The sequence below is a fragment of the Dipteris shenzhenensis genome, chromosome 16 (genome assembly GCF_047967505.1).
Source record: "Dipteris shenzhenensis isolate YYH24624 ecotype China chromosome 16, Dip_SZ_1.0, whole genome shotgun sequence".
Lineage (NCBI taxonomy): Eukaryota > Viridiplantae > Streptophyta > Polypodiopsida > Gleicheniales > Dipteridaceae > Dipteris > Dipteris shenzhenensis.
The window spans coordinates 35,743,991-35,771,213 of record NC_141611.1 but is presented as its reverse complement, the minus strand read 5'-3'; the positions used below and the strand labels follow the sequence as shown (position 1 = coordinate 35,771,213).

The following is a 27,223-nucleotide window of genomic DNA, read 5'->3' as shown; positions in this document are numbered from 1 at the left end:
TCTAGGATCTATTTTTTAGGATCTAGGTTATAGGAGCAAGGTCTAGGTTTAGGATTTTATGATTTAGGGCTTATAGGTTAGTGTATAAGGTTAAAAGTTTAGATTCTAAAGTCTAGGGTTTAGGTCTAGGGTTTAGGATTTAGGGCTTAAGGTAAAGATAAGGGTTTAATGTCTAGGGTATAAGATCTACAATTTGGGGTTTATGGTCTTGGATTTGGGTCTAGGTCAACGTTTTCTTGGGTGTAGAAAATTGTGGAACTATTTTTGGGGCCATTTTGGGGTCACAACGCGATGCGTTGGTGGGTGCAATTTTGAATTTTGTGCAAAACAGTGCTCTCACCAAAAGTTTTTTCAATAGCATGATTGCCACACTGGCGTAATAATGAGACACAATCTTATCATTTTCAATAGCACAAAGCTGGACACATGGCACTATATGCATTTACTCATGAGCACAAAGATTGTTGCTCTGGCCTGACTACATCACACAACTTTTGCCTTGCCAACTATCATTGTGTAGCTTTGCCATCTGTCACTACACAACACAATCTTTTGTTGCGTTGACCACCATGCTGGTTTTGAGCAATGATGTTGGCATGGAGCGACCACCACATTGGCCTGACTATAGTACAAAATTTTTTCCTTACCACCTATCATTGTGCAGCTTTGCCATCTATCACTGCACAACACAATCTTTTGTTGCACTGACCACCGTGCTAGTTCGAGCAATGATGTTGGCATGGAGAGGCCACCCCGTTGGCATGAAGACCACCGTGGCATGTTGATCTCTGAAGGGGACCCCTCAAGGTCCATACCTACAACCACCATGCTAGATGTTGGAGCTGTTTTAGTTCTAAACCAAGGAAAATATAGTCTTATTTTGGAGATATTTTGGTCGTATTACTCCTTGTGCAATAATTTCTCAACTGCTGCACTGGTTCTCGGTGCTATTTCAGCTCCAAACTAAGGAAAATGTAGATATTTGCAATTTATGATAGTTTCCTTGCAACCACATGCTGGTTATTAAAATTATTATAGTTCTAAACCAAGGAAAATATACTTCTATTTTGAAGCTATTTTAGTCCTACTAGACCTTGTGCAATAATTTTTGCTAGTCCTTGGAGCTATTTTATTTCCATACTAAGGAAAATGTTGTCCTATTTTTGAGCTATTTTAGTCCTTTTGCAATAATTGCTTGTGCAGCAATCACACCGGTTACAATAAATCCTAAATGAGGGCATTTGTGAACCATTTTCACTACTACAGTAACAACAAATGTTTAAACAATTTCTTATGCAACGAACCCTATGGTTGTAGTGAAATGTAAATGAGGGAAGAAATATGTCATTTGTGCTTCTTTAGAGCCACTTTCACTAAAGTAACAACAATAGTTTTGGTGATAATGGTACTACGCTAAAATTGAAACAAAAAAATTTACATTCTATAGCTTTTGTGATGATAGCGAAATTGAAACAAAATAAACTACATCCAAAGCAAACATTCAATAAAACAGATTACATCCAAAGATGCTAGCACATTGTTTTTGTAACACTTCTTTAAACACTTTTAGCACTTGTCAACACCACTGCTGTGGTAGAACCTGGTGTCACTTTTTGCCCTTCTTAGCACTTTCTTACACTTTTGAGCAGGTGCCATGTATGCAGGGGACAATAGGAGCACCTCATAGTGCTATTGTCGTTAGGACTTTCTTACAATTTTGACCCAGAATCCCTCGTATGTAGGGGACAATATGAGCACCTCATAATTGAACATAACCTTCTTCATAGAAACTTCTTTCAAGGCAGTGAGAGAGAGAACTCAACTTGGTGGTGAGCTCAATCGAGCACAACATTCGATAGTGGACAAGGAACTAAATTTGGTGTGGTGAAGCAGACTGACGCACGCTCTCAGTGAGCTCATCACCAAGTTGAGTTCTCCTTCCCCAATATCAAAGGTTGTACTCAATTACAAGAGGCTCATCACCAAGTTGAGTTCTCTCCCAGTGCCCGATGGAACAACAATGATCCGTTTCCCTTTGCTCCCCATCCTACAACTCCCTTGGTTATGGCCATGGCTGGTGGAGTGTCACAAGATGGAGAGCCAAGGCAAACAATGGATCCCATGACTTGGGCAGCATTATGAAGGGGCATGGAGGTTGCAAGGTCATTGTTTGCTTGGGTATAGCCATTTTTGGTGAGGTTCTGGGACTTTTTTGTATATAGGTATCTTGCATGACCCATATACGCATTGCTCAACGGAATTCAGCAAACTTTGTCTTCAAGTTGTAGTACACATTCAAAACTTGAACATGAGAGCAAAAGATTATGGAATAAGGATTTGGAATGAGACTGTTAAAGCATTGAATATGTTATGAAGCATGCATCCTGAAAACTATAGGATATTGTAATTTATTCAAAAAGATCAAAATTTTGCTCTATACATACATGCAACCAAGTAATCATTTAAAGTGATGCATACCCATTTGAGGGCACACTCCATAACTTTTTTTTAAATTTGTTGAAAACCAAAACAGATTGAAATTTTGGAATCCAAATTATTGGGACTAGTGTATGGTGGTCTTAATAGATTAGAGGTGGTGGCATCTAAGATTCCCAACCACGTCTGTGGTGGGGGCTAAGACCCATCAGGCTGGCAGCTAATTACCAGCCACTGCAATGGCCCACAATTACTAAGCTTCCAATTACCACCACCGGGCTTGCATGCATGATTACTATGAGTGTAATAAATTACCAGTCACCGGGCTTGCATGCTCAGGAGAGTACAAGAGTGCATGGTAATGAGGGATTAGAGGTGATTAGGCTTCACTTTTGTGGGAATTATTGCTTGATAGTGGTGGCTGTCATTAGCCACATCTGTCGTGGCTATGATTCCATTGTGCCACCGCTCACCCACCACCACGCTTAAGCAAGCATGATCACTACTATGAGTGCATTAAAAATTACCAGTCATCAGGCTCACATGCTTAGTAGAGTACTAGAGTGCATGGTAACGAGTGATTACAACATTTGTTGTGGCTATGATTCCACCGGGCTGGCAGTTAAAATTAACAGCCATCGCTCACCCACCATCGAGCTTAAGCATGCATGATCACTACGAGTGCAATAAAAATTACCAGTGGCCGGTAGGCTCGCATGCCCAATAGAGAACTAGAGTGCATGGTAATGAGTGATTAGATCTTCATGATTTACCTTTGTGGGAATTACTACCCAGTGGTGGTGGCTCTCATCAGCCACTTCTGTCGTGGCTAAGATTCCACCAGGCTGGCAGTTAATTACCAGCCATCAGAGTGGCACCACATGGCATCTTCTTCATGATTACTAGCCCATCTCGGGTGGCTCCTAAGATTCCACCGCGGTGGCCTGCAAATAATATGGATGAAATCTTGGGCTCCAGCCACCATGGTGGTTCAAACTTTATAATATATATAAGATCCATGGCATTTTACTACATTGCTCTGATCTGCCCATGCTCTGTTACTTTGCTCCACACGCTGTTGTACTTTGCTCCACATCCCTCCTCTAGCTCTTTTTTGCCCCTCCTCTACTTTGCTCCATGCTCCCTCCAACTCTCGTCACTCATCTACTCCCTTGCTCATCTGCTGCTCATCTTCAGCATGCCTACTACCACCCCCCCTCGATGCTCTGTGATCCCAATGTTATCTGCCTTCTCATATAAGGTGATTGTGTTGCACTCACTTGGAGTAGAAATGCTAGCACTAGTGGAGACCCTTCATTCCCATAGTCAATTCCCCACACATCTGCATGTCACCACCTTAGATGACATGCTCACAGAGGGCCTCTTTATGGCTGTGTTGTATGGGTTCCCCCTAGATGTCAACGAAGGCCTCAGTATTTTCAAAGTAGAGTACTCTCAACTTGTTGGGGGGACCATAATATGAGTCTGGGCAATGTTCATGGTGGTCTTCGGCCTCTCCATCGTATCTTCCTTTAGCTCCCTGGAAATGTTTTATGCAATAGCTAGACTGGTAGAAAACTGCATTGTACAAATTCCCTCTTGCTCAGACGAGGCTCTCAGCAATGGCTGGATGTAATCTTTTGGGCTCTCAACAATCTTTTGGCTCACTAGATGTAATGTTTTGGTCTCTAAGGCATTTATGTAATCTCTCTTTGTTCAATTTGAGGCTCTCAGTATGCACAATTGTTAACTTTTATATTTGAATGGTTATGGCCACTACCTATAATCTTTTGGCCTTTAAGGATCTTAGCAATTGCTGAGTTTTTATAAATGTAAGATCCTCTATTCAATTTTTGTTTGGTATAAGTTGATAATTTTTATATAACCTATTATTGGACATAGATGTACATTGTAATCTCTTTTCCTCAATTCTCACTGGATAAATTATACTTTTGCCCTCATTTATATTTACTACAACAAGTACTAAAATAATAGGAAAGAAGAACTACAATTTCCTTCGTTTATGACCAAAATAGCACTAAAATAACTCCAATGACCCCACCGTTGTGGTTGCATGGAGATACATGTAGAAAAATATAAATAAACTTTCAGAAAATGCAATTGATGATATGGACCTTGAGGGTCCCCTCTAGGGGCAAGGGCCATATCGACATTCATTATACAATATCCAAGATGCCACTAGACAAAAATGGCATGTCGATATGGCCCTTTCCCCTAAAGGGGACCCCTCAAGGTCCATATCGTTAATTGCATTTTGCTTGATTGCACAATGGAATACATTTTCCTTGGTACACAAATATATGACTCAAAGAACTAATGACATGGCTTTTATAGATCTCTTTCTATTTGCCAGTGTGTTGGACTTCATAGACCTCCTCCTGTAATACATAAAAATAGGTAATAATGCTATAACTCTAAGAACTAGCATGGTGGTCTCTCCAAGACAACCTTGAATTCTAGGTGATGACAAGTCGTCACGCCAGAGACTGCACTGAGGCGATCCTTAAAATGATAGATTGTGTCTCATTATTATGCCAAAAACCAACACGGTGGCCTCTCCAAACCAATCTATGATTTGCATGGGCTGTGAGCAAAGATGCAGCAAAAGGTTGCACGATGATCGGTGGTCAGGCGAGAGATTACACTGCGGCGGTGTTCAGAATGATAGATTACATCTAATTGTTATGCCAAGAACTAGTGCAGTGGTCTCTCCAAGCCAACCTTCAATTTTAATTATCTGCATGAGTGCGGTGCCCAGTGACAGGTGGCAAAGTTGCAGCAAAAGGCTGGATGATGATAAGTGGTCAGGTAGCACACGCCAAAGACTCCGCTGCACAAAGCAATGTAGAGATGCTATGTGTTGAGCTATGCAATGTTCAGAACAAATAGATTGCATCTCATTATTATGCTAGTGCACCTTCACAATGTCGGGAAAATTTCTGAAGAGAGAGTGGGTCCACGTAAAATTCAAATACTCACCCAAGAGTGCATCGCATCATGGCCCCAAAAATAGTTACGCAATTGGTACACCCAAACAAACGTTAACCCTACAGTAGAATATTCATCACATGGGTGGAAGGGGGCTTGGAGAGCATGGGAGGGGGTAGGAGAGGGATTTTCTTGGGTGCAGTGAATTGTTTCTCTACCCTTAAGGCCTTTATATAGCTAGACTTGCCGCCCTCCCACTCTTTTCCCCTTCATTTATTATTTACTTTGTGTGACTCTTGGGGCCTATCATTGCTAAGAGCACACAATCCAGTTACTAGATTTTTATGGTAACCGAGCCTAGCATAGGCGGTCATATACATCATCATCTAGCCATGACGTGTGATTAGATGGTTGCCATGGGAGAATTTCTCGGTCATCCAGATCCAAGATCATAACAATACAATGGGATAAAGGGGGAGGAGCATTGGCACATGCACCCATCTTGCTAGTAGCCCAGCCTGGCATAGGCGGTCATATGCATCATTGTCTACCATGATGTGCAATTAGAGGGTTGCCATGGGAGAATTTCTTGATCATCAGAGCCAATATCATAATAATTCAATGGGATGAGGGGGGAGTAGCGGTGGCACATGCACCTAACTTACTGGTAGCATAGGCGGTTATATACATCATCGTCTAGCTATGATGTCTGCGATTAGATCATTTTCATGGGACAATTTATCAATCTCATCAGAGCGAGGATTACCAAAGTTCGAGCGACTTCGTTTGAGCGAGGTGGAGGTTTGAGCGAACATGGCTATTGATTTCCACATTTCAATGCAAATATTTATGTTGCAAAAGTATCATTTAACTTTGAATAAAATGTTCTTACGTAGAAATAAAATGGCACCCTTATAATTTGGAAAATGAAAAAATTATTTCTTAGCATTCAAAAAAAAAGAAAGGTAGCAATGTCCTCAATAGAGCAATTCAATCCATGATATATTCAATACTTTCTTAAAGATAGGAAACAGGAAACCTTTAAGCATCTAACTAATACTACCAGCATAAATTTTTAACAAGTCTAATAGCATCGGCCAAATAACATTAATTAAGTAGCATTATCCAAAATAGCTTGAGCATACAATATGCTTCCATAAGTTCCCAAAGATAATCCAAAGCTTCCCCAAATACATTCCGAAGCCACTTGAGAGCTTAATATACTTGTATATGTCCCAAATTGACACAATAGATATGCCAATTGTACAAAATGGTTTTTCAAAAATAAACCCAATCTCAAAAATCAACCAAGCATGTGGCAAACAGTTGCTTCGTTTCCTTAACAACTACAAAGGTAAGCTTATGCAAAATAGTCCCAAAGTTCAACCAAGTGGATGTGACACACTTGGCTGGTTTCTATGAGAACTAAGGGCTTGAAACAATTCAACTTTTGTAAGAGCTGCCTGGTGCATAAACTGATGCACTTTGTCACTCAATTGCAAAACACCAATGAAGACAAAGTACATGTGTTTGCATGGTATATACATCCCTTTCTTTGCATCTCATTGAATGAAGTCCTTGCAAGAACACCGTGGAAACTCTGATATTGTCATGGTGTAGGTAAGGCCCTTTGCCATAGAACTTTCTGTTTGCACATGGAACAGATGCATTTCATTAGGACATATAATCTTCTCTTGCACCACTTTTGCAATCAAACATTGAGCTTTTTTAATCCTATCTTGAAACTCCTTCTTTGGCTTGGATCTCCATCTCACTATCTTGTTATCCCTTCTACTGGCCCGATCGTGACTCAATGGTGTTGTAGTCCTCTGCAAGTTAGGTCCTTGCACATGAAAACTCTCATCCTCCTCAAGCACAAAACATGCCTCCTTCAATTGATCCTTTTCATGTTGCTTTATGGAAGTCCCGAGGTCACCTTCCACACCCGTGGGGAGTGGCCAGGCACACCAAGTATAAACTGATCAACACACCATGTATGGGCAATAGAGGTATTGCAAAACCACACAAATTGTTCTTTGATACCATTAGGATGTTGTCTTCACCCCTTGAAGCAAGGTGCAGGTACAACCTCAGTTGCACTTTGACCCTATGTATTTATGAGTGCTCCACAACGAGACTTAGATTCAGAAATGAATCCAAAGCATGTCACCACACTCCTTGGCTATGTTTTTCTGATAGCCCAATTTGTCTCATGCACAACACTCTCCTTGCAGCTAATCTCATCTCCATTTACAATTCTAGTGGGAGGTCTCCTCCCTCCCATTGGTTGCTTAGTAGAGACATAAATATACTCTGGCCTATGGCTGCCATGTTCCTTAATTGTAGTTGGAGTGGCAGAATCTCTTCTCGTTCTAATTTGAGTTTGCTCCATTGTGGGCCTTTGCATTTCAGGTGTATGAAGGCCAGCCTCTTCCATAACACCGTGGGCAACATCAACAAGTCTCTTTGTTGACACATTGCCAGAATCCCAAATCAAAGTCCTCTCCCTCAACTTCTCTAATGCAGGTCCTATTCCCAAGTGTTTGCCTTCCATGTAAGCTTTGTAGTGTGCACTTTGAAGCACAGACATTGCCAAATCTGTTGTCATATAAGCTTATGTATTTAGCATACCCATGAGCAGCCCTCATGCTAGAGTGCTTGGTCTCAACTAAATTCACAGAGGGCACAAATCCAGTGTCCTTATGTTGTTGCATGAACGAACCTCCCCACTGGGAAACCCACATATCCCACCATGCCAACCATGTCTCAAGGGCAGACAACTCATCCTCCTTAACATGAGTAGGTGTTCAAAATTCCTTTATTGCCTCCTCACAAATTCTTGCACTACTATTTGATGTTGCTCTTCTCCAATTCCTACACAGATGCTTATGCTCTTCCTGAAATGGACCCCTCATGCATCTTCTAGTATGCTCTACCATGCTTATCTCCTAGTGAAAACCACATGTTCTCTCTTTACCTTCCATGACATTTTCTAGTCCACCATTATATACTATTCTAACTGTAAGCCAATTCGCTCCTGCACCATCTGCCATGAACCCTATGAATTCAGGCAAAGGGAATCCATTCTTCAATGTTTGCTCATTCATGAGTTGCCAAAACTTTACTTGTGCACCAGCATGTTCAAGCTTAAATTCACATATTGCAATGGTGAGAAGCTCCCTGAGAAAGGGTCATACAGATGGGCACCCATGGTGGACCATCCTTTCACCCGATGAACATGATCAAAGTGCAACCATTGAAAACCCAAGTTACCAGTTGCCTCATCCTATTCACCAAGTCAAGCCCAGAACTTTTGGTGGCAAAAGTTTTCTGGAGGCACTCAGAAAAATGCCTGTTTTTTGCTGTGCGACCACTGTTCTGCAAGTCGATGAAAAGTTATCGTAGAAAATACAACATATGCCTATGCGTAGAGATATTGGGAGTGACAGAATCATTCTTATTTCCTATTGATGCATAATCGTCACTAGGAAGTGACTGTGTGGTCAAATACCACTCTCGTCAATTTTGCAGATTTGTCCTTGTGAGGCAAAAGTTGCTTTTTTGCAGTGATAGAATATTTTGCAGTGTTCTGTAATGGTGTCTGATGCTCTTTCACAGATTGTCACTGAAAAGCTTGATAAGAACAACTTCCAAGCATGGAAGTTCAGACTGATGAATTTTTAAGGGAAAAGGCTATTGGGAGTTCATTACTAGAGCTAAACAAGAACCAATTATTCCTAATGTTCCCAATCAACAGGAGTTGCAGGCATTTAAAGGCTAGCATGAGAGAGCCAGAAAAGTTATGTATTAGCTGTCTATTAGTATTTCAGATTCTATGATTCTGCATATTCAGGATGCAAGCACGCCGAAGGAGGTTTGGGATGCTTTGACAAAAATGTATAGCACAAATATGCAAGCCAAGAAAATGCAGCTCAAGTAGGAGTTGCATAATGTGCAGAGAGAAAATATGAGCATCAATGACTACCACATGAAGCTAAAGAAGATTACAGATGCACTTGCTTCTATTGGGTCGCTAGTGGAAGATGATAATTTAGTTTCTGTGACCTTGAATGGTCTAGGAAAGGATTATGCACAATTCTGGACATCCATTGCCATCCATGAGAATTTTCCTGATTTTGAGGAGTTGATTGCTCTTCTAATTTCTAAAGAGCAGAGAAATGGTGGTGGATGTTCTTCGGGAGGAACTTCAAAAGAAGCTATCTTCTACTCAAATGCTAGAAGAGGTAGAGGCAAAGGTAAGAGCAGGCTAATCTGGAGGCTGTGGCAGAAATCAAAATATGCAGCAAATTCAAGAAAACTAGTCCTATGGAGGAGGACGTGGTAACTTTAGAGACAAGGGGAGCCAAAGAGGTCGTGGTGGATGGCAGAGACGCCAAAATGCAAACAACAATGTTGAATGCTACTACTATGGTAAAATGGGTCATATGGTTAAAGACTGCTATCAAAAGCAGAATGACATCATGACTAGAAAATTGCAGCAAGGCAATTGTGCATCCTCTAGTAGATAGGGTGATGACAGAAATGAGCATTATTTATGGCGCAGCACATGATCAATTCTATGACAAGTGCAGGAGAAAGCAATGATGTGTGGTATGTTGACTCAGGTGCATCCAACCACATGACAGGTCATGCAAAATGGATGCAGGATGCAAGGAAAACGAAAAGACTAGGATTTATGGAGACTAGTGATGATACTACACATCTTATTGTGCAAATTGGTAAAATTTCATTGTCTATCCATGTAAAAAAGAAATACCTGTATGATGTATTTCATGTCCCAAATATCACCAAGAACCTGGTTTCTGTTGGTCAAATGGTTGAGCAAGGCTTGCAGGTCAGATTTAATCCTCATGGATGCTTTGTTGAGGATATGAAAAATAAAGGTCGCTTGATAGCAAAAGGGAAGAAGAAGGGGAGGATATTTATGTTGGATGTGGAAATGCCTGAATTGAGTGCGGCAATATATGCACATGGGACCGATGTAGTTGTAGATCTTGATATCTAGCATAAACACATTGGTCATGTTAATGTACAGTGACTTAAATTAATGCATGCCCAAAATATTGTTGCAGGATTGCCTAAGTTCAAGGTTGCAGAAATGCATAAGGTATGTGAAGCCTGTCAATTTGGAAAAGATGCAAGGAAACCATTTCCTAGACATGTTCAAGAAAGTAAGAGGCCATTGGAATTAATCCACTCTGATGTGTGGACTACTAAAGCTGCATCTATTGGAGGCTATCATTATTTTGTCACTTTTATTGATGACTATAACAGAAAAATTTTGGGTGTATTTTATGAAAAAGAAAAGTGAAGTGTTTGGGCATTTCAAAGCTTTTAAAGCTATGGTTGGAAAAGAAAAAGGCCTGCAAATAAAATGGCTAAGGTCAGATGGAGGGGGAGAGTACCTCTCAAATGAGTTTACAAGTTTCCTACAGGAGCACGGCATAAAGCAACAATATTCATGCGGTCATACCCCATAGCAAAATGGACTTGCAGAAAGGAAAAACAGCCATGCTCAACGAAAAAGACCTGTCATATTATTATTGGGTGAAGCAGTTGCTACAGCAATCTACATAATGAATAGGACTCCCACTACAACAATACATGCATGATGCCAGAGGAGAGGTATATAGGTAGGAAACTAGATATTTCTCATTTGAAAGTTTTTGGTTGCATTGCCTATGTTCATGTGCCAGATGAGTTGAGATCCAAGTTGGATCCAAAAGCTGAGAAGTGTGTCTTTATTGGTTATTCTCTATAGCAAAAAGGGTATAGATGCTATAACCCTTCTACTCGTAAGTTTACAGTGAGCAAAGATGTTGTTTTTGATGAGATGAGTAGCTGGTATAAACCAGTAAAATGTGATTAATGATTTAGATGCACAAAATGATTATGCTGCACAAAATTTATAGCAGCAATCGCAAAATATTAGTGGACCTGTAGTGTCCTCTAGTAGTGGTTCACATACTTCACCATGGACAGGCAGATTGATTAGGAGAATTTCCTCAAAGTAATGCAGATAGTGGTATGCAAGTATCACGAAAAGGAAAAGAGAAAGTAGATCAGCCCATGGTTGATGTGAATGCAGGTCACTCTTATGTGGATGGTGAATCCAATGGCTCAAAGTAGAGCCTTGATGATGAGTTGGGTATTCCTTCTATTGTTACACCTAGAGTAAGGAAGATAAGGGATGTTTTGAGAGCACCTGGTAGTGAGCCTATTTTGCACAGGTCTACCAGAGCTAGGTATCCTATGGATAGGCTAAAATATGATGGATTTACAGCCATTCACTATGCCTATATGGTCAAAGTGATACATGAACCAGAACCCACTTCTTTTGAGCAAGCCATGGGAAAAGAAAAATGGGAGAAAGCCATGGATGAAGAAATGGATGCCTTGCAAGCAAATGCTACATGGGAATTGGTGCCTTTGCATAAAGACAAGAATGCAATTGGCTGCAAGTGGGTTTATAAGGTGAAGCACAATGTAGATGGTTCTGTGAACAGATACAAGGCAAGATTAGTTGTCAAGGGGTATCCATAGACATATGGCATTGATTATGAAGAAACATTCAATTCGGTTACAAGGATGGCAACGGTACGCGTAGTCATTCATATGGTTGCATCAAAGGGATGGTCTTTCCATCAAATAGATGTAAAGAATGCTTTTTTGCATGGTGATTTCCAAGAAGAGGTCTATATGGAGCAACCACCAACTTATGTTCATGCTGTTCATCCTAAGTTTGTTTCCAGGTTGAAGAAAGCCTTGTATGGCTTGAAGCAAGCACCTAGAGTATGGTTTGACAAGATAGGACAATATCTTGTCACTATTGGCTTTCATATTTCCAAGGTAGATTTCTCACTTTATGTGAGAAAAACAGAGAAAGGCATTATGCTGCTTGTCATTTATGTTGATGATTTGATCATCACCAGTGATAGAGATGAAGATATCCTTCATGTGAAAATGCTATTGAAGCAGAAGTTTGAGATGAAGGATTTGGGAGAGCTGTGTTACTTCTTGGGCATTGAAGTAATTAGATCCACAAGTGGGATATGGCTCTTGTAGAGGCAGTATGGATTGGACATGCTATCCAAATATGGGATGGCAGGCTATAAGCCTATTTCAATTCCTTTGGAGCAGAATGTGAAGCTGAGCGCAGATGCAGGTGAGCTTCTGGGAGGCTTCTGGAAGATCCTACTATGTACAGACGCATAGTAGAAAGTTTGATTTATATGACTATTACCAGGCCAGATTTGAGTTATGCTGTTGGGTTGGTAAGGAGTGTATGCAGGCTCTAAGGAAACTGCATTTGGATGTGGCTAAACGCATACTGAGGTATGTGAAGTCGGCATTGCAGTATGGACTATTTTATGAGACTGGAGTTTAGATACAGTTGCATGGATACACTGATGCTGATTGGGCTGGTACTATTTCTGATAGATGAGGATATATGTTCTTTTTTGGGAGTGCCACAGTCACTTGGAGCAACAAGAAACAACCTACAATTGCCTTGTCGAGCACAGAGGCTGAGTATAGGGGTGCAGCAATGGCTGCATGTGAGGTAGCTTGGTTGCATAAGCTACTTTATGATATGCATCAATCTATAGATGGTCCACTTGTCATTTATTCTGACAACATGAGCAGTATACACTTGGCAAATAACCCAGTCTATCATGCTAGAACAAAGCACAATGAGGTGCATTATTGCTATGTGCAGGAAAAGGTTCTAGTAGGTTTTATTGATCTAGTTTATGTCAGCACAGACACAGAGGATCACGTAGCTGACATATTCATGAAGGCATTGGGTGTAGAGAAGCTACGCAAGTTGAGAGACTTGCTTGGTGTGTAGGAATTGGAGTTCGAGGGGGAGTGTTGAGATATCGAGCTCCACTCGTGATATGCTAGGGTGACCGTTGTGCATTTATGTCACCAACTTGTTAGCTGCAGATGCGGTTGGTACACCGCCCATGAATAATAGCTGGATGACAGCTATCTTAATGTACTCTAGTTAGTGGCTCAGTTAGTATGCCACCTTTGTTAGCTAATTTTGGTTTGAGACCCACATATATAGGGTTCACCTATTCTTTTGTACTAAGAGAGTTATTTTGGCTTTCACAACTAAGAAGAGGAAAATTGTTTTTAGCCTCCACCTTTGTGTATATTCTCCCATTGTGTATGTGAGAAAGCTACAAGTGAGACTCCTTCCTTCTCTCCCACTCTCTTTACACTCCCTTCTCTTGCTCTTCCTCCTCCTCCCTCCTCCCTTCTCCCCTTTCCTCCTCCTCCTCCTCCTTCTCCCTTCTTCTTTCCCTCCTTTCCCCTCATTCTCTTACATCTTCTTCCTCTCCCACTCCTATGCTCCCCCTAACCCGTAGTTCCTCAACCCTTGACCTCCATGATCTACGAGGGAGATGAGTTCTCCACCATGTACTCCACCCTGAACCTTGGATCCTCCTTCTAACTCTTGAACCTCTTCTAAACTTTGGAACCTCTCTTTGAACCTTGGAACCTCCTTCTAAACCGTGAACCTCTCTCTAACCCTTAAACTCCTCCTAAACCCTTCAACCCGCAATGAATGTGAAAGCCTTCATTACCGCAACCATGATGATGCACGTTCCTTTCACACATGCTTGCACTATATTTGCTTAGCACACTTAAGCCTATGTCTCTCACCGAAATATGACTCGAGGTCCTGAGCTACACTTATACTACTAACGACAACACCGATATATCTGTAGGTGACAAAAAGCCTCAAAACCCTGCATACTGAGAAAACCCTGCTCTTCCTGTGGAAGTCGTGGGAAAGAGACAACAATCGTATCACCAAGTTTGCATATATTCATTTGTCAAAAATGGAAGTTTAGAGTCAATATTAAAATAGGCATCAATTGACATAGATACACATGAAGATCCAATTTACACACCTTGACATAAACCACTACATCATTGTTGAATACTTTACCACATGCAACACCAGTTCCACTAATACTAACTTCCACCAGATCACCATTTTTTAGCCTATTGCCTACAAAATAAGCATGTTTCTAAAATCATTCTCTTATATAATTCAAACATAGTCTCTCTCTCTCTCTCTCTCTCTCTCTCTCTCTCTCATTTGAATTGCATCTAGATTGGTCTAAGTGGTTTGATCTAGGCTAAGGTCTGGGTGGTTTTGTCTATGCTCTCATGCTTGATGGAGGAGAATGAAAGGATCAAATTGGCTTAAAATTTTGGTATGAGCATCTTATGCTCGGTGGACTACGAAAAGGCTAAGATCCATTTTAAAACCGACCTTAGCCTTTTAAGCTTGTTGAAGGATGAGAGACTAAGATCGGTTTTAAAACAAATTTTATCCTTACTATCATGCTTGGTGGAGCATGAGAGATGAAGATCAATTTTAAAACCGATCTTAGTTCCTCGTGTTTGGTGGAGCATGAAAGGATAAGAATGGTTTAAAAACTGATCTTAGCCTCTCATGCTCCATCAAGCATGAAAAGCCAACATCGGTGTAAAAACCTATCTTAGCCTTTAATACTCAATGGAGTACGAATGTTAAGATTGGTTTCGAATCCGATTTTACCCTCTTATCCTTTCATACTCCGTGGAAGATGAGAGGCTAATATCACTTATAATACTAACCTTTAGCATTTCATGTTCAATGAAAGATCAGAGATTAAGATCGACTTTAAAAAATTTCTTAGCCTTTCAATCTCCACGGTCAAGCATGAAAGATTAGGATTGGTTTTTAAATCGATCTTATCTACTCTTGGTCTTACATACTCCTCCATTGAGGATGAGAGGTTAAGATTGGCTCTAAAACCTATCTTTGTCTTACATGATCTACCAAGCATGAAAGGAAGGATACAATTCATTTTAAAACTAGTCTTACCCTCTCATTTCCTGTGGAAGATGACTGGTGAAAGATGACTACTTAAGATCATTTTTAAAACCAATCTTAGTGTCTCATGGTCCATTGAGGACGAGAGACTAAGAACAATTTTAAAACAAAGCTAGCCTCTTAAATCATATGCCAAAAAGCTGTGCCTTATAAAAACATTTAAAAAAAGAAACACAAAAAGCAAGTCTTCAAACATACTATGAAAAAAAGGAAATTTAACTTAATCACCTCAACTCATTGTGACTCACCTTCATGCCACATTTCTCTTTTTAACCTTCTCGCCTTCATGCCTCATTTCTCTTTTTAACCTTCTTAGACTATCTCAAGCCTTGCTTCTCTAACCTTGACCTTCTGAATCGATCCTTATTGCTAGGAGCTTTCGTATCATGACTTCAAGGAAGGGAGTTGTGTCAATCCCAAAAAAAATGCCTCAAGTGCCTTCAAAGATGCATCGATGATGTTCTAATTTCCAAGTACAGAGTCTTAGCTCAAAAATCCAAATTTCATCCAAAGCTTTCGCACTACATCTAACCTTCCTTCACGACTCAGAACACATGGGAAAATGCCATTGCCACAGCCATAGCTCCATTCAAACTTTGTTTCATTCAAACTTTGAATGGCTCAAGAATCTAAACTTTATCTAAATCCTTGTAAGTACTGCGGCTGCATTGCCTTCACATGACTCATGATTCACAAGGATCTGTCATCGCCATAGCCATAGTTCTTTTTGAACTTCATGCCTCCATTCAAACTTTGACTCAATGCTTCATGAAACCACCATGTTGCCTTCACATCGCACAAGACTGCCGTGCTATTGTGTTGTCGTGCAAAGTGGGATCCCCCCCCCCCCCTCTCTCTCTCTCTCTCTCTCTCTCTCTCTCTCTTAAAATAGTAACATGCATGGATTAAGATGGCTTTAAAAAATAAAATTGGAATGTGCTTAGGCAACAAATTTTAAATTTTACATTCTAAATTCAAATTCCAAGCATTGAATTTGGAATTCCATTTTCAAAATTTAAATCTGAAATTGAAATTCCAAATTTTGACCTTGGAATTTCAATTCCAATTGTTTTACTTAAATGAATTTTGAACTTTAATGTTTTCAACCAAGCTCTACTGAGATTGGTATTAAAATCGATCTTGGTGGAACTGGAGGAAAGTCAAAGGATTACCTTTTCGTCCTCCACTAAGATCAATCCTAAAATGATATTTGTGGAGAATGAAAGACTAAGGATTAACCTTTCATCCTCTACTAAGATCGGATTTAAAACTGATCTTGATGGAGCATGAGGTTTACCCTTTCGTCTTCCACCAAGGTCAATTTTAAAACCGACCTTGGTGGAGGATGAAAGGCTAAGCCTCATGCTCCAATGAGAGTGATTTTAAAACAATATTGGTGGAGGATGAAAGGATAGTACTTCACCTTTCACCGTATGATTCCACCAAGATCAAGTTTAAAACCAATCTTGGTGTCAATCTTAATGGAGCTAGAGGATGAAAGGAAAAGACTTGGCCCTCCATCCTCCACCTAAATCACTGTTAAAAGTGATCTTTGTGGAAGTGGGGAATGAAAGGGTAAGCCTTATCCTTTCATCCTCCACCAAGATCGATTTTAAAACCTATCTTAGTGGAGGTTGAAAGGCTAAGGCTTATCCTTTCAATCTCCACTAAATTACGTTCTTATCCTTTCATCCTCCACCCGCCAAGATCGAATTTCAAACTAGTCTTATTGGAGGATGAGTATGAAGGGGCTTTAGTATTTCATCCTCTTCCAAGATCTTTTTTAAAACCGATCTTGGTGGAGGATGAAAAAATAAGCCTTTGTCTTTCATTCTTTGGTTTCATGAAGATTGATTTTACAACCGATTGTGGTGGATGCTAAACGGCTAAGGAGGATAAGAAGGGCCTTATCCTTTAATCCTCAACCAAGAGTAGTACATAGAATCTTTTTCATTTCAAAATTCCCCATAGAATTTGGAAAAATCATGCTGTGATATAGGGTCTACATTTGTGCTCTGACCTACTTGTTTCGATCTTATGCTTTAAAATAGATATGGAAAGCAAGCGCACTGAGATTTCAAGAAATAAGGGTACCAAAGGCAAGAGAACAAATACAAGTGCTAGTGGTCATAGCGTAACTAGTAAAAAAAGAGTAAACCCTTTGAGAAAACATACAATGGATGCAAGAATCTAGAATGGGCATAGTACATGGACACATATAGTGAAAATGGTAGAGATTTTAAGAAAGTCCATCTATTCATGAGAAGGAATAATACTCAGACTTCAAAGATGTAGGTAGAGTGTCTGGTAACCAATTGTATAGTGAATAAAGAAGCTGATGAAGCCATTTTATTAGAGTAGGCATGAAAGTTTATTATCTATCACCTCTTGCTTATGAGACAAATCAAAACACTAGATAACAAAAGTATTTGATGGAAAAATTGGGGTGCCAGGATGTTTTGTTGATGATAATCTAGCCTTAACATGTTCATTGAGAGATTCAATAAAGAGAGACAAATGCCCAATACACCAAGGAACTTAACCAAGCTTAAAGAAGCACATGGGAAAAGTAGGAGTGATGAAGGACATGGTCATAGTAGTGAGGGATAATGAGAGTGATCTACCATTGAAGATAAGTCCATTGGAAGATGATTTTGTTGGTCAAGGAAAATGGATCAAGGAGTGGGGGGAGAAAGTTTATTATAGTACTATTCTTTTGGAATGGAAGGGTTCTCAATTCTTGCTCAAAACTGCTAGCAAGCACCATTTGATTATGTGTATAGAACCCCATGTGGATTAGCATGTCTATATATTGCTTAATGAATTTGTAATGAATCCAAGGGATTGCTCCACAAAAGCTGGTTGGATGCCCTTTGAACCACTCACAAATACACCAATAATCAGATCGTCAAAAATTCTACAAGAGAGTACTTATAGAATGGTCGAGTATATCAAACTAGTCTATCCAGCAAAAAGCATGACAATGATAGTTTTGAATTTTCTAAAGCATGTTAATCGCCTTATTTCACGAAAGGCAAATGAAAAAGTGCAACAGGTCATGAAGGATATGCCTTATGCAAAACAACTAAAGTAGCTTCGAATCAATGGTTTGCATTCGGTAAATCCAAGAAGCCTAAAGTTGGAACTAGTAAAGCACATACATTATGGGACGTAAGTATCTCTTTGATCCTAACTTTTTAGATTTTGCTTTGTCTATATTTTGAAACATACAATGTTGTTTTTTATGCATACTCTTGTTTATATAAGCTTGGTTTTAAAACTGTTGTTGGAAATCAGTGTTTCATATATTATTCTTGTGTTTATATAAGCTTGGTTTTAAAACTAATGTTGGAAATTAGTGTTTCATATATTATTCTTGTGTAGCACTTTTCCATATAGTGCACATACCTTGTTGGACCAAAGTACAATCAAAAGAATGTCCATATGATTATTCATTCGGGTGAGCTCTTCTTTGCAAGATGGATGGATGTCATTGATAGGTATGCTAAAGGCAATCTATCTATGTAAAGGGTGAGGTCTTGGTAAAGGAGCTGACAATAGTAGAGAAGTCCACATGGAAAAGTGGGAGAACTATCTCAGTCGAATGGCACAAAAAGATTGGGTCCAACAATGTTTCAATGTATTTTGGTCATGAAAGACTCCATGATCTTGGATTTTTGGCATGAGACTTGGGAGAGAAAACTCTTTCTAGTAGTATCCAAGTCATCAAAGCTTATAAAAATGGATCCTAGAGATGTTGGTGCATGCAATGGGATAAAGTCCTTCAACCAACAATTGTTGATTTCTTCAACTCAAAGTCAAAGGCCAATGCAGGTTCAAGATCAAAAGTTATGGCCATTTAAAATTTGTGCCAAACTTTGTCCAAGGAGTGGTGAAATTTGATGAGGTGTTTTGTATGATGATGTGGTGCTATGTGTTCACATGTTCCTTACAAAAGTGTGCTTACGTAGCACAAGATAATAGGGTATGCTGACATGGCATTGATGGCATTTAACATGAAGTGACATGGTATGCTAAAATGGCAGTGATAGCATGGCATTGTTGACTAGATATGCTGGTTGTACCATTGATTTCTTTGATGATTGAACTAGTAATGATTTGGCAGTGAGGAAAAGGTTACCATGGCCTGACTCAATCTAATCTAACCTAATCTTCACTAACACATGGACGTGGCCTAGGTCACTTGTGAAGAAGGTGATGGAAACTTTGAAGTTGAATAGGGTTTTTGGTAACGATGACAGCATGTAGAGGAGACTCGATGAAGCACAAAGAATGGAGGTCATTGCATGTTGAACTGCTTCATTGATGACTCTATGTGTAGTTCATCTAGTCTCCATTGTTTGCTTCATGTTTGCTTGTATTGCATTAGTATCCTCGCTACTTTACTATTGTTGCTCACAATTGTTTTCTCGTAGCAGTGTGCTATTGAGTATGCTAGCCATCATAACTTGTATGCTATGTGAAATGAACTTTATAACAAAACCTCAAAGAAGGATAATTGAATCTCCACAAGGTAGAATTGAATCAAAAGGAAGAGAAGGAGAAGTTCTATGAGATGAGCGAAACATATGAGGAAGATTCCTTGAGGGGAGGACTTGTGCATTGACAAAGCAAAGGCTTACATCTTGACAAAGCAAAGGGCTTGCACTCAGTCACAACAAATAGAGCTTGAGTGGCTTTGAGTTGGAGGATTGAGGGGAGATAGTGGAGTGCACAAGATTGGTAATTATATACATTGTAAGATACGCTAGAATGTGTTGAACATAAACACGGATATATACATGAATCCCTTAGGATTAGGGTTGGGTTTGACTGTATGTAATATTTGGTATATTGTAATTTACACCATTCTTAGGAGTCCCAACATCATATCTTAAAAGGAGAACACCGGCATATATATGCATGCATTGAAAAAGATAAGAGTTTTAACCCCGTATGTTGCAACCTAGAACATGATGGCTTCAAAGCCAAAAGCTTAGATAGCTAGATCTCAAAAGGTAAAGGCACTCAGAGTGAACATGGAACCCAAAGGAAGCAATCAATCTTTAACCTATTAACCACCAAAGGAAGCAATCAATCTTTAACCTATTAACCATGGACACTAGGGAAAAAAAATGAGGACACGTGACACCTTGGAGGAGAAGACCCTACCACATGTCACAAAGAAGGAGCTTTGGATGGAGGCTTGGAGAGGGGAGGAGGTGGAAAGACAAGAGGCAGGCTTTGAGTGTGGAGGAGATGGAAAGACAAGAGGAAGATTTGGGAGGAAGGAGGAGATAGAAGGTCAATGGAATGAAGGAGATGGAAGTTCACCTTTGGAAGGAAGGAGGAGATGGAAGGTCAATGGAACGAAAGGAGGAGATAGAAGGTCCCAAAGCTGTGGATTAAGACTTAGCCAAAATTTTAAAACCCAATCCAAGTATGCAAGGTGAATTGTTTAACAATTTAAGAACCGATCAATGCATGTGCCAAAAGGAGCCTCTCTCTCTCTCTCTCTCTCTCTCTCTCGCTATGTGTGTGTGTGTGTGTGTGTGTGTGTGTGTGTGTTCCAAGGGCCGGGGGACACTTGCTATATGCATATGTATATATGTGTGTATATGCACAGATATATACATTTGTGTATCACATATGTGCACACATGCTCACGTGTATGTATGCAAGGAGAGAGAAATATATATATATATATATATAGAGAGAGAGAGAGAGAGAGAGAGTCCTCATCATAATTGTGTCCAAAAGAACACAATGGTACAAAAGAAATTCTTAAAGCCTCCAAAGCTATGTACAAAAAGATCCAATAGATAGACCTAGAGCTCCCATAATAAGTTGAATTGTGTTTGTTGAGTATAAAAGAAAGACAACAAATTCAACAAGATAGAATAGATCCACATAGAGCTCCCCTAATAAATTGAATTGCATTTGTTGAGTAAATTGGGTTACATGAAACTTGACGTTTTAAGATCGTACTTTGAGACCCAGTGGAGCGGGCCTCTAACCCGTCGTAGACAGGTGATGCAACTCGTTGATGTAAAAGGCACAATCAGGGCACACACGGAAACTGCAAATTTATTAAGGATATAGATCTTGTTGAGGCTCATATCAATAGACGTGAATACGCTGTTCGCGTTTATAGTCGTGACTTTGCTTTGCAATTTGAACTGAGATGGGAGTTCTCGATCATGTTTTTTATCCTCGGCTAAGAGACACTCCCCTCTTTGATTTCTTGTAAAAATCTCTTATCACAATCTAAATACAGCTCTCTAAGCTTTAGGAAAGAGAAAGACTGCCAGAACACTGCAGTGCTGTGGCTTAAGATTAGATGGCTCACCAAGTCTGGTTAGTTCTTGCCCTCTACAGTCTTGAGTTTTTTGGTTTGCTGCTTTGACCATTTTCCCGTGAGAAAATTGTACCGTAGGGTGACAATGCATATGTCTTGTAAGCATAGCCTTCTAATATGAAATAGCGACTGGCGATCTTTATATTAGTAAGCGGCACCAAAACTGAATTGAATTAGAAGAAAGAAAGCATTTCCAGGTGCTGACATTTCTCTCTCCATATTGTCTTGACATAAAATGCGCATGTAATTCTAGCATTCCTCATCATTCCAACCATTTTCTCAGACGCAGCCTTCAGGATTAGGCCCTCAGCCCTGGGTGATGCTCCATGTGGGAAGGAGAGAAGGACCGATCTATGAAAGTCGGGGGGATATTCCAAGGCGAGTGCAGTGGAAATTGACAGATCCTATGATGAGAGAAAACACTAACTCCGGTAGGGTTTTGGCTTGAGCTTAAGCTCTACTTGAGAGCATTGGAATCAGCCCACTTCATCACTATGAAAACAAAAAAATGTCCTCCTTTGTAAGGACAAACTAAGACAGTAATTCACTTATGTACACAAACCAAAACCGTGGCACACAACCAAAAACCAAGACATTTGAAATCAGTCATTTCATTCACAGGGAAGAACATCAGACTGTCAATGACAGCCCCAGCTGCCACCATGTTAGGATTTTGTGGATTTACATGTATGCAGTATTTTTTTTGCTTGTTAATACCAGTCCTATTCTCTGGAGTATAGCTATTCGTGCAGTAAAGCTAGAGATCTCATCTGGGAAGATGAAGCTAACACAACAGTTTTTTTCAGTTAGTTCCACGCAGAGGCCACTACTAGAGACCTGCTTAACCAGCCCAAAAACAGTGCCCCTCCTTCCTCTTTCAAACGATAATTCTCATTGTAACTTTGCAAAAGCATCCTAATGGTGCTGTTAACGTGAGAACTGAGATGATGGGGCTTGAATCCGGCCATCATCATTCGTGCTCTCCATTTCCCCATCAGTTCATGCCGTTCTATTCTTTCTGATCCTTCACAAGCAATGACATTGACGATGTCTCGTGCCAAGCACTGTTGCTCAACATTGACTCTGTCTTTGCTTTCCCTTGGAAGAGTCACATCAATGGACTCAAAGACTGCATAGTAATAGTCCAAGGTTTCCATAAACCTCAGAAGGAACGGTGCTGTGTTCGTGTTTGCTTCCTGTTCCACCAAGGTTACAACTTTGGGGTTCAAGCTTTTCACCATCCGAAGTAAAGTATCTCGTGGATTTGTGAGGGAAACACTTTCATCGGGCATGTGATGGAGCTGAAGGGCAAAGTTTACAGCTAGAGCCTCTTCAGGTCTTCGCTCTATCATGTGGGCTCGCACTTCGGACATTCGTGCTTGCACTGCTTGGAACTCAAAGGTTACTCCAAGAGACTCTGCAAGGTTCCAGAGCCTTTGCTGCACCATTTGCATTCCTCCCACAGGCGCAGCCTGGGATTGGGGGTCGTCCACTGTAGTGATCCTCACAGAAGGGGGGCCTCCAGGCCTTTTGGCAAGAGCTTGTATAAGAGTGATCCATTGTGCGCCCTGGGCTATCTGGAAGTCGAAAATGTGAACCTTTGCTTCATCTTTGAATGCTTCAGCTATTGCACCATTGGCTGCCATGTACGCGAACTTGAAATACGGGCAGATTTCGTACATCTTCTGCATAGCTGATAGTACATCTGCAGCTGGAGCTTCCATGCATTTCAAGGCTTTGTATAGTGAGGAGCCTGAAGACTCAAGCCGTGCCACAAGACCCTCAGACATATACGCAGCAAGCCTCTCAATGGGATCTCCGTATATTGACACTGCCTTTCTAAGCTCCCCCATTATGGATTCAGCCAAGTCCAGCCTCTCGTCAGCATAAGCCGCAGCACACATCACCAACAAGTCCTTCACGCTTCTCCCTTGGTACATCATTTGCAAAGACTCTGCAGATGGATGACAGAACGAAGACTGTGGAACTCCATTCGGCCCCTCGTGCTGTTCGTCCGGCATAGCTAGACTCTGTACGCTCGGTAATATTGCAGGCATACTATGCTGCACAAGTACCGGAGGTAAATTCTCGTACCTTCCACCCTCCTCTTTCACAATGACAGGACAAAGCTGAGGATTCCGTCGAACAAGCTCCCCTAAAAGATCAGTCCATGCTCCAGGAGGAGCGTTACTCCCGTCCCTTGCAAGATGAGCAAGATCTGTATCATCTCCATCTGGACCCATCAACGCAGTCTCTAGCTCTTGCAACTTGTGCTTGAAGGTCCTGTCACCGGAAGCGAAATTGCGAGTGTAGGGGATGGATGCACACTGGATTGTACTAGGAACGTGGAAATATCCCTGTAGCGAATCAGGACTGCCAATTTGAGGACTGTCCAAAGAGGGAGCCCCTACAGTCTGTGCTCTTAGATGATATGCGCCCTCATAGGCGGACGAATTGTAGACGTATGGCTCTGTGTACTGAGAAGAGCAGCTCTGGTTGGAGTTATCACTCCTGTGCGAATCACTATCGTAGTGATAATCCAAACTGGAGTGGGACAAAGGTTCCGAATTCGCCGAAGACTGAGGAGGGGAGAGGGAAGAAATTGGAGAATTAGCGTTCCTCAAGTTTCCATATCCATACACAGCCTGCTGCTTGCTGCCGAGTCCTGAGACATCGCTTGTCAGCCTGATATCTCTGTTGTAATAAGGCCGCACATTCGGGACTGAGGGTTCGGGAATTCCTCCAGAGACGCCTGAGATGCCGCTATGCTTGTGTGTGTAAGGCATACTCATGCTTGCACAGATTTCACCCTGCTGAGATTGTTGAAAACAGAGCTGAATGGGTGCCCAAGAACGCCGCCCCCCGCAACCTCAAGTCTAATGCGACAGCAGGCGGAAATCACAGAAGAAGCTGCGAGTCTGCGACCCTCCAAAATCGCAAGAGCGAGGAACGGAGAAGCCCCTTCCTGCACGGATATTCAAGCAGAATTGAGTCAGCTACGACTCTGAAGCATGCCGTAAACCCCATACAATTGAAGACATCGAAAGCGGAGCAGATGCGAGCCGAGGCGGTCTAGGCTTCTACTTAATAAGGACGGCAAAGGCTGAGGTGACGTAGAGAAGAGAAGTGAGGTGCATCCTGAAGCTGTCGGGGGGGTACAAACCAGCTGCGCTAGTGCAAATCCAGTGGGCGTGTTTGAGCTGGATGGCAACTTCCTAGGGAGCGGATCATTTCACGTTTCCGAGCAATACGGGGCTGTGCACGCGTTGGGGGAGGTGGTTAAAGACGCATGAAGCAGAAGGAGAGGCAACGGCAACGGGAAGCAAGCGACCAAGCGAGCGAAGCGAGCAATTTGAGCCTGCGTGATCTCCAAATCTTCCTAAAGGTCTTCTCTCTCGCTGTCGCATATGCACACCCAAACACACTCTCTCAACGGAGAAACCAAGCAGCAGCAGCACTCTCTCTCTCTCTCTCTCTCCGCCGTCCGGGGATCGCCCTTCTATAAGCAACCTCGCTTTGGAAATCCCACACACCTCTCTGTGACAGTCTCTCTCTCTCACTCTCAATATCACATACACACGCACACGCTTACGGATCAATCCTGCCTGTCTGACTTCCCAGTTTTTTTTCCTCCCCGTCTACCTCTCTCCACGCCCATCGCCGACCCAGACGTTCGCTGCCGCAGCCACACTTATCCCGCCGCTTCAAAGTCTTCCTGTGTGCTAACAGCCTGAGTGCGCGTGTGGTGTGTCTGTGCTGCGGGGTGCTGCAGCTTTACCGACGTTGAAAAGAATCAGATGACCTCTCTCTCTCTCTCTCTCTCTATGTAGCTCTTCTCGGCTGGGCGCCAGCTCCCCCTCTCTCTCTCTCTCTCTCTCTCTCTCGCCCTGCGTCTGTGGATCAATTGTCAACGAGCTTACCCGCTGAAAGATTCTGGCGCAGAGCCGTCAACGAACTAGGGAGGGAGACGGATATTATTGCTGACAAGAGGAAGATCCAGCGAGGGAGGGGGAGAGCAAGAGACGAAGGAGATGATGGAGTGATGGGAGGAACGTCACGACTAGCACGAGCTTGGACGATTTGGCTATGGCGTGTGAGACTGTTTTAAACTGCAGTAAACGGTCAAAAAACCCCGTTCGTAAGATCGGATAATTGCCGTTTAGCGTATCTAACATTCACGTTTAGTGTATCTAAATTCACCTTTAGCGTATCTAACTTGCTGTCGTTAATGAAACATCATCTCGTGTCTACACGTCCGTAGTCCACGTACTCTGCCCAGTAACTTTGTATTTGACTGTGCCGACCAACTTGTGGCCAGGGTCCTTGGCCCACCTAGCGATGACGTGGCCATACCTAAGCATTTTCGCGGTCCCAAAGTCTCAATCACGAGCAGGGCGTTTTATTCCCCGATGACGTGGCAGGCCTCTGACCCTTGTCTGGCAATGTGCATTTGGCAATGTGCATTTTGGGCACCCTCGTCTGGCAATGTGCATTTGGGGCTCCCTAGACTCTCGAGTCCAATGCTCCAAAAGCGCTTTCTTACCAATCCAACCTTTGCCAGTTGTGGGGTGTCTTGAGTTTTGGCATCTCAAGACAGTGTTACACATGGATTTTTGCCGGTTTTTACGCAACGAAATGAAAGGACTAGGTCGAATCTTTCACGGGTTTTCTCAGTTTCAATCGGTGCAAATTTGCCTCGTTATCTTAAGAATGTCTTGCTCCCTCGACACATCATGCCACCCATCAATCCTTTTGCACCCCATGTGAGTCTTGCAAGCCCTTACCTGTCACTATGGGCCCCACACTTTTTGGTACCTTTCAATGTAATTCTCCTCTCTCATTAAATTATTGCTCTAAAGAATTTCTTTACACTACAAAAGGCATGATAAAAGAAAAGCCACAAAGTTATTTTAAAGATCACTATGTGATGTAACACGATGCCTATCCTCAAACAATTGGCGCTTTTCCTAAGGGCAAAACTAGAGAGGGGAGATGTGTGGAGATGTGTGGAATCCATCTAGAACGTTTGCACGTTTTCTCATGAGAGTTAATTAAATTGTGCAAGTTATTCTAGGCATACTATGTTACAAAAGAAACCTCTCACCTTTTAAGTTCTTGTCACGTTGGAGAAGGTTCACTTTAATTCTCATACCTCAAGAGCTCAAAATTTTGGTAGAGGAATAAAGGGAGTGCTCTTTTCAAGCAAGCCTCAAATATGTTTCTACCTTTTGGCCTTGAGTGAATCTCCTTTTAAAAATGAATTCACTTACCAACATTCTTGTAAAATCCTCCCATCCATTCTGTTTTTTTTTAAATGCTCCCATCCACTTGCTAAGCAATTAACAATATCGTCCTACCTTTCGAAAAATAATATTCTCTAAGAGTCCTCTACTCCATTCCAAAACATCACATCAAAAAATATACGATCCGTGGAAATTTTCAAATATTCTTGTCCTTTAAAAGAAGTAGCGCCATTATGAAATTATCTCCTCCCCATGTAATTCTTTTGTTTTCTAGCCACAACAACTAGAAAATTATATGTGTGCAACCAAAAGAGACCG

The 27,223-nt window shown here is 41.4% G+C and overlaps 1 pseudogene across 4 annotated transcripts; it reads right to left on the bottom strand.

Moving 5' to 3' along the window:
• Nucleotides 1-22,257: 22,257 nt before the first annotated feature.
• LOC147892895 (scarecrow-like protein 21 pseudogene) lies at nucleotides 22,258-25,707 on the bottom strand (annotated as a pseudogene). 4 transcript variants are annotated; one of them, XR_015542317.1, is made up of 2 exons: nucleotides 25,583-25,707; nucleotides 22,258-24,627 (listed from the first exon to the last, which is right to left on the bottom strand). The product of XR_015542317.1 is annotated as a scarecrow-like protein 21 pseudogene, transcript variant X2 (transcript). The 4 variants fall into 4 exon arrangements; XR_015542318.1 differs by lacking the exon at nucleotides 25,583-25,707 and adding an exon at nucleotides 25,305-25,491; XR_015542316.1 differs by lacking the exon at nucleotides 25,583-25,707 and adding an exon at nucleotides 24,826-25,292.
• Nucleotides 25,708-27,223: the final 1,516 nt, after the last annotated feature.